Genomic DNA, 7,137 nt, shown 5'->3' with positions numbered 1-7,137 from the left:
AAGGATTTTCAAGAGCTTAGGGAAGTTACCAGACGGGAGCACTTTAAACAAAGTTCGTGGCTTGAGGTTTTTGAACAAAAAAACAATGGCCCCATATGAGCACTACTGGCTCATAGCCACATCCTCCCAGGGACAAGTCCACTCATTTTTTCCCTCCCTCTCTCCCCCAGATCTTTTCTGTGCCAAAGTAACATAACTCTTCATTCAGACCCGTTGGGGAATATAGGTATAGTTCACTTCTTGTTTGCCCATACCCTGATTTGGAAGCCATCAGTCTCCTTTGGGGTCTATATTTAACAAGGGGAGGACCTTCTATCAATCTCTCTACTTTAGGTGAACCCTAGGCTTATAATTTGGTCCCTTTTGCTCTAGGAGACTATCAAAATTGAAGTTGTTTTTGTACTCAACTGTTTTCAGCGGGAGAATTCATCCAAATAACCTAGACCGCCACTGACAGAAATGGGTGTATTTTAATTAATTATGTTGTAAATGGTTTGCTTGCTGTTTGTCCCCTTGACTAGACTATAATTTTCTTTTTTATTTATCTGTTTTTTATCTGACTCCCTTACTAGAAAGTAAGTTCCATTTTATTTAATGATTTTTTACACGACCTTTCCTATGTATCAGGTGCGGGTCCCTGATAAACTATATAAACATAATATAAATATGAACTCATTTAATCTTCCTAAAAGCCCTATAAAATAGGCACCACTATTATTATAGATGAGGAAACTGAGACACCAAGAACTTAAGTTACTCTCCTAAGCTCACACAGCTGGGAAGTATCAGAACCAGCATCTGACCCCAGGAAGACTGGCTTCAGAGTCCAGGACCTAACTAATCACTGTGCTATGTGTCTCTCTGTGATTGCTGAGACATGCCACTAGTGAATGTTTAGCACCTGGCATGGTGCCCAGCAATAATAGTTCAGTGTTGTTGAGTGAATCACCGTGGAATGCATAAATATGAATGCTCTGCTGATTATAATATGCCTGACTTGTAAAAAGAAATGTAATAAAAGTGGCAATGAAATACAATCACATTTGCCATTACATGCAATAACAACTTGATTTTCTTTAAAAAAAAGTAGACCAGGTATCTGATAAGTTTTTGTTTTTGTTGTTATCACCTTGGGAGAACACTGTCGTGTTGTAATACCTTGAAGGAGACGGAGTTAGGTGGATACAGATGGGATGGAATAAAATAATACCAGAGACTGGCTGTCGAGATTTTATTAAATATTGTATTAGGGAATAAACGAATGATCTGGAGGACATGAAATCCTGGGACAAGGCTCCAAAAAACATCTGGATTCTCTCAAGAAACAAAGATGGTTCAATTTTATCATTTGTTAGAAAATCACTGATGTAAGTACAAGTCATGTGTCACCCTCCCAGGTAATGTTCTCTATCTAGCTGGTCTCTTGGTTCCAGGTCAGGGCTGGGGTAGCCCAGCTCCTTTAAAAGGTGACCTGTTGTCTGCTACTGTTACTATCCCTTTTCAAAGTGTTGATTTGGTTATGCACCGTTTGCCAGGCTACATTTTCTCCCTTGTGGTTTGTTGATGTGTCAGCACATTCCATCACATGTGCACAGGTAGAAGGTGGGTATCTGATGGAAGGGTAACATGATGCAGGGAGTAAATATTCTGGCTTCCTCACCTGTATCAAGGCCAATGTCAAACATACATAGCTGGCAATCCTTAAGACGTAGGTGCTTTCCTAAGGCTCAGGCTGAGGGGAGGTTCACAAAGTTTTGGGAGCTTGTCTCTGCTCAGCACTAACACAGGTAAATCCAATAACCATCTGCTCTCACTTAGTGAGCATTCAGCTTATGCATTTGATGTAATTTCATTTACAGAGTGAGAGAAACTGCTTCAGCTCTAAACCCTTTATAATAATATTAAGTTTTGAATCCATGCTATAGCCTTTCTACTTTTAATGGTGAGAACCACCCTGAGAGATAGGAACTACCAGTCCTACAGTTCTATCTTGGCAAGTTGAAATGGTTTATTCAAGGTTACAGGACCATATAGTGCGGGGAACGTGGCCAGTGTTCCCTGCAAAAAACCGGGTCCCTTTGGTAGAGTTGCAAGGGATAAGAAAATAATAGAGAGAAATGGAAAATGGAAGAAATAAAAGAATACACTGAGGCAAAGATATAGTTTTATAAGTTTATAAAGATTATAGGCAAAGCGGGAGCTCAGGGGGCTCGGACCTCTCCGTTGGTCTCAAAAAGCCCCGAATGAGGTCTTGCATGGTAACTTATAGGAAATAGTGAACAATTGTCAGGGGTAACAAATTTACATAACAACAGGTAGTTCCTCTCAGGTTAACAGATTTTCAAAAGGCTTTTACAGAAGGGTTCTACAGATTCTTTAACTAAGTCTATTTACCTGAGCAAATGGTTACAAAGTCTTTCAAAGGTTAATTTCTAAATTCTAAGGTAAGTTTATCATTTAAACAGAGGGGTTAAACAGAGATATGTAAGCTCCATGTTTATTAGGTTATGGTGAATGGAGACAGGTAGTCTAGAGTGGTTTAAACAAAAGCTTTGCTTTTGGCCATTTGGGAAGCTGTCCTTTCTGGGAAGCTGTTTGTTCCGGAGGGCACTCCATTGTCAGCTCTCAGCCTATAGTTTTTAACAGATTCGCTTGTGCTTTACAAAGCAAATTGAATTCTTTAGGTCTGAGAAACGCAGCGCCTCGTGGGATACAGCCGCTACTGCCTTTCAGAGACGCCCTTCCAGTGTAACAGCATTCGAAATGCAAACCAACACATTCACCTATTCCTTCAGGGCAAAGCTCTGTAAAACTCCTAAGACAGATCCTGTCCCCAAACACATTTAATACTAATTCATGGAGCAACAATACAGGTGGAGTTATTTTGATTCAGTTTGAGTTGCTCTGTCCCTAATACAGTGTTCTTCTAATATGGCTATTTCAATCTCACGCTGCCATTTAGTTAATGACCAGGTTAACCAACATTTGTTGGTATGGAGGCTATTACATCGTAAGAAATAGACGTGCTTAAAAAATTCTAATTAGGTCATTGTCGTCTAAGTTTTCCACTTGAAATAATGTTAAGTCACATGAGGTTGCTGAAGTATTAAAGCCCTGTGGAATCACAGGGCACTCAAGATAAAGCTCAAATTAACTCTAGGAATTGTAATTGTATACATTTCTTGTGAAAAGGGTTGATGGTTGGCTTGAATTACTAGCTGTGTGGCTTTGGGAAAATTGCTTAATATTTTTAGACTCTGGTTCCCTTATATGCAAAGTGGAGATAATACTGTCTACTTTTCTGAGTGGTTGCCAGAATAAAAGTAGACAATACATTTATTGAAGTCCCTAGCACAGTGCCTGACACATAATAGGCACTCAATAAATATTTGTTTCTCCTTGACTAATGTCTTTCTTTGGCTGTGTGAAAAAAATTATGTGAACAAACTCTACAAATCAATTCTAAGTGCTTTTTGAAGGTAATGGTAGAAGATCTTAAAAAGCACTGTCATCACTGTAGGTTGGGCAAGGGTTTTTCCCCCCAAGAACATGATGTTTAAAGTTACTGTAGGATATTTAATATACTACAATTTGCTACCAATCTAACTGTTTTCAGGAACACACTTAATGATTAAATCAAACCAGGCAGAAGTTCTCTGTATGCGATTCAAGAATGCTCTTTATCTTTTCAGCACCAAAATTGCATTACCTGCAGTTACGGGAGGAAGTGTGCTCAGTTAAGCTTGAAAGCAATGTTACAAGAAAAGGATTAACAAAATTGCAAGACACAATCCTTAGCAGTAAGGTCACTAGCAGACTGTAGGGAGGGCACAAGCCAGGGAATATGTTTAATATGTGCTGCTCCATTAGTTCCTGGAATCCTAATACATAACCTGCATCTCTGAATCATACCAGAAGGAGGAAAAGAATGGAGCATCATGTCTCTGCTATTTCAGACAACGTGGCACTGTTTCCTTTCAAAAATTTGTTTTTTATTTTATTAAAGTAACATATGCACTAAATTTAAAAGTCAAATGTTATTGAAGGGCTTACAGCAAATTACAGGTGTTTCTTATCTCCTCCCTTCCCCAGTCCTCTTCCCCCATCACTTCCAACAATTTTGGCTTTTTATTTCTGGCATATACAGATTTCCATATTTCTCAATCTTATGTGCATTATGCTTTCTTTCGATTTCTGAATATGAGACATTCTGTACACTTCCTCTAATGGTATTTAAGGATTTAGTTCTCTTATACCACCATGCCTTCTGCCTCCCATCTCCCATAATCCCACTAGAGAATATTATATTACAGCTTTTGTTTCATTAACTATTCCACGTGTACGTTAATGTGCCTATGCAAATATTGTTCCGGCTATGCACTGTAGTGTATGAACGTACATTTACTTTCTTACTTTACTTTTTTTTGGTCTTTTCCTGAAATTAATAATGCTCTTTTCCCCCTTTCAATTTGCTTACCTTTGTCCCTATTTCTAATTCTTTCAACACCTTCAAATGGCTTCTTGGCACACTTTTCTACAAGTTTTATCACATTAATAATGTGTGTGTCCCATTTTGGTTTTCTTGGTTCTTGTCCCTCCTGAACACCTTCCTTCTCCTTCACTATGGACTGATTTCTCTCTGGCCTGCTGCACTGCACAGCCTTCTCCTGGCAATTCCTTGAGTGGGGTTCCCTATTTCATGGATTTCGGGTTTCCCTCTCTCTTGGCGGACTCACTTGTTCTGGTGGAGTGTGTCGTCAGATGGTGAGGCAGCAGAAGGCACAGTGTTGGCGTCCTCAAGGTGTCTGTCTGTCATCACACAGTTCTGGTCTGGACATTCGTCCTCCATGCCTGCTCCATGGTTATCCTGCTGGGATCTCCCTTTTCCTCGTTCCAGAGAGTTCCTTGGCTCTGTACCCACAATCCCGCCTGCCCCAGGATTCCGAGCTCCTGTCCTTGCATCTTACATCTTACTCCTTCCTGGCTCACTCCCTCTGTTAGATTCCTCTGTCTTGCTTTCTGGTTCCTTCCCTCAGATCTGCCTCTTCACTAAAGGCCGATCTTCTGTTTAATTTGTTCATTAACTATTTAGTTTCACTGACTATTTTTTAAAAGTTATTTTCATGCCTGTAATCCCAACATTTTAGGAGGCCAAGGTGGGAGGATTGCTTGAGCCCAGGAGTTTGAGACCAGCCTCGGCAACATAGTGAGACCCTGTCCCTAAAAAAAATTCTAAAAATTAGCCCAGGTGTGGTGGCACATGCCCATAGTCCCAGTTACTTGGAGGCTGAGGCAAGAGGATTACTTGAGCCCAGGAGTTTGAAGTTGCAGTGAGCTATAATGATGCCACTGCACTCTAGCCTGGGCAGCAGAGTGAGACCCTGTCTCAAAACAAAAACAAAAACAATAGCAAAAGTTTCATTCAACTCCCTCTGTTTTATTGTTTTTATTCTTGTTGTAGTTTCTCTTTTGTTTATCTCTTTAACCATTTTGAATGTACTTACAACAATATTTTAGATTATTATTCCAATGCCTTCCCTTTGTTGAGGGCTGATTCTACTATTTGCTGTATCTGCTTATTCTTGCTCATTTGAAATCTTTTAAAATCTAAAAGATTTTAAATCGTGAGCTTATCATCTGTGGTTCTAATTTTTTTCCCATGGGAAATTTGTGTAGTCTTTATTATTGTGTATACCTCCTCTGCCAGGACTGAGGAATATCATCAGTCCAGGGCTAATTTTTGTGTGAGTTTCCCTACTTTGAAGTCCAAATAGTATAAATTTGGACTTCAAAGATGCCTAAGTTACAGGTTTGATTTCATATGGAGAAAGATTTTTTTTTTTAAGTCCACCTACTCTTTTTTTCAGAGGGTGGTGTTTTCTGGTCTTTGTTTACCTAGGTGACAGTTCTTTTCAAAGGTCCTGGCTTTCTGCAGTGGTTTCAGTTCCACGACCACACTTGGTACCGACCTAAGTCTCATCCCCTATTACAAACTAAGCTCTTAGTTGTAAATTGGGCCAGAACTGCCTCTTGCCCCCCATGCAGTTGACTCTGCTACAGAAGCAACTTCACCACCTCCCATTCTGGATTTTGGTTTTCTGCGGGATCTTGGGATTCACTTTCTTTCTTATGTGATTAGCTCTGCAGTTAAAAATTTTTAAATTATATTTCATTCATCATTGACATTTTTAGAAATTAGTAATAGAAGAGTTTTTAAGTTTCACTGTTTTTCTTCATTCATTCATTCATTCATTCATTCAATGACCATTTTTTGAACATCTCTGGGTATGTCATGAAGATGTATCAATGAATGAAAAGACAATAACCTTGCCTCCATGGAACTTACATTCTTATGGGGGAATTATAGTGGGCATGGACAATAAATAAAAATAAAGTACTCATTAGGTGATAAGTATTACGGAGAAAAATGAGAAGAAATTATTTACAGTGTATATGGGGCTATTGCAGTTTATAAAAAGGTGATTAAGGCTGGGTGATTCAGGATGGCTCACACCTGTAATCCCAGTACTTTGGGAGGCTGAGACAGGAGGCTCGCTCGCTTGAGGCCAGGAGTTTGAGACAAGCCTGGGAAATAGTGAGACCCTCTCTCTATAAAAAATAAAAATAAAATAATTAGTTGGTCCTGGTGGTGCAGGCTTATAATCCTTGCTACTTGGGAGGCTGGAGCAGGAGTGTCCCTTGAGCCCAGGAATTGGAGGCTACCGTGAGCTATGATTGTACCACTGCACTCCAGCCTGGGTGACAGAGTGAGACTCTATCTCTACAAAAACAGAAACAAAAAAAAAAAAGGTGATTAAAAAAGAAAATAATAAAGAATATAAATTAGGCTGGGGGTGGTGGTTCATGCCTGTAATCCTAGCACTTTGGGAGGCTGAGGTGGGAGGATTGCTTGAAGCCAGGGGTTCAAGACCAGCCTGAGCAAGAGCAAGACTCTGTCTCTACAAAAAATAGAAAAATTAGCTGGGCACAGTAGTGTGTGCCTGTAGTCCCAGCTACTCAGAAGGCTGAGGGGGAAGGATCTCTTGAGCCCAGGAACTTGAGGTTACAGTGAGCTCTGATGACACCACTGCACTCTAGCCAGGTGAAAGAGCAAGACTCTGTCTCAAAAAAAAAAAA

Source organism: Propithecus coquereli, unplaced genomic scaffold (assembly GCF_000956105.1).
Source record: "Propithecus coquereli isolate 6110/MARCELLA unplaced genomic scaffold, Pcoq_1.0 Scaffold156, whole genome shotgun sequence".
Taxonomy (NCBI): domain Eukaryota; kingdom Metazoa; phylum Chordata; class Mammalia; order Primates; family Indriidae; genus Propithecus; species Propithecus coquereli.
The sequence above is the reverse complement of the archived record's forward strand: the minus strand, read 5'-3'. Positions refer to the sequence as shown.